This window comes from Hevea brasiliensis, chromosome 5 (genome assembly GCF_030052815.1).
Source record: "Hevea brasiliensis isolate MT/VB/25A 57/8 chromosome 5, ASM3005281v1, whole genome shotgun sequence".
NCBI lineage: Eukaryota > Viridiplantae > Streptophyta > Magnoliopsida > Malpighiales > Euphorbiaceae > Hevea > Hevea brasiliensis.
The window spans coordinates 4,089,540-4,090,827 of NC_079497.1; the positions used below are offsets into that span (position 1 = coordinate 4,089,540).

The 1,288-nt window shown below is 36.3% G+C and overlaps 1 pseudogene; it reads right to left on the reverse strand.

Annotated features, from left to right (window-relative positions):
- Positions 1 to 288: 288 nt before the first annotated feature.
- LOC110654586 (germin-like protein subfamily 1 member 7) lies at positions 289 to 1,088 on the reverse strand (annotated as a pseudogene).
- Between the last annotated feature and the right edge of the window lie 200 nt (positions 1,089 to 1,288).

A 1,288-nucleotide genomic window follows, 5' to 3' on the forward strand; every position in this document is an offset into this window, starting at 1 on the left:
ACCTTGGAGTATTATCAAATTGACCGTTGTAAAAGAAATATGGATATAGAAATTGAAATATTGGCACATACAAAATGTGCAATGCAGGAAAGGGGTCGGGCTAATTGACAAACTGCGGCTACTATATTTCATAAAAATCATATATACCGTCTTCAAAAATATATGCATAGAAAAATTAATTAAAAGCATCCCTTTATTTAATTAGTAATTGCTTATGGCAATGCAGAGAATATAAAACACCATTACAATTAAATGGTTTTTATGGGTGTTTTATGTATGGCTCTCTGATTAATTGCTTTCCCAGAAAAACTTCTGAAGATAGTTGACAACATTCTTGTCTAATTGGAAAGCCTTAACTAGAACATCAGGATTAATGGGTGGATTTGACGCAAACAATGCATTTGCAATAGTGATAACACCAGGGTTTTGGCTGCTTAGACAAGCAAAGGCAACTGCATTTGTCTTTCCAACATTGAACTGGAAGTGAATGAGACCGATTGGAAACACAAATACATCTCCTGGATATAACACTTTAGTGATAAGGCGACTAGGGTCAGATGTCACAAAGCCAACATAAAGGGTTCCTTCAACGACTACTAAGATCTCTGTGGCACGAGGGTGAGTGTGAGGAGGATTTAAGCCACCATTGGGTGCAAAGTCTAATCGAGCCAGAGAAATACCAAGAGTATTAAGTCCTGGTATTTTATCAACGTTCACCAGGGTGACATTTGATCCAACTCGATTTCCTGTATTTCTAGGAATGTTGAGTCATGAAAATGAGAAATCATTAGCTACAGTGAGGTTCGGGTTCTTACAAAACTTCCTGTTGACAAACACTGCATCAAAGAAATGTTATGCATATATCAAAATAGGAAATTAAGGATTTCAAAATAATGGCCTTTATATATAGGAAATACTAAAGCAGAAATTAGAACTAAAAACAAGGTTATATATGTACCAGCATTCTTGGGATCATCCATTGCCACACAGAAGTCCTAGAGAGGGCTAGGATCGTCGACAGAGGCCAATGAGAAAGCCAAAGCCAAGACTAGTACTGCAAAAGCTGCAAGGAATTGACTGCCTTCCATTTTTTGTGTGTGTGAATACTGTCTTTAGCTTATTTCTTATGTAACGCCCTCACAATAGGTAGTCCGTACATTTTACTGTTCTGACGACTCATGTCTATTCGGACAGTAAAAAATGTCTGGAACTACACCTAAACTATAGTGAGGAGGCATAAATTGAAGAAATAAATGTTAAGAAAATATAAGAAAAATTTAGAGATTTT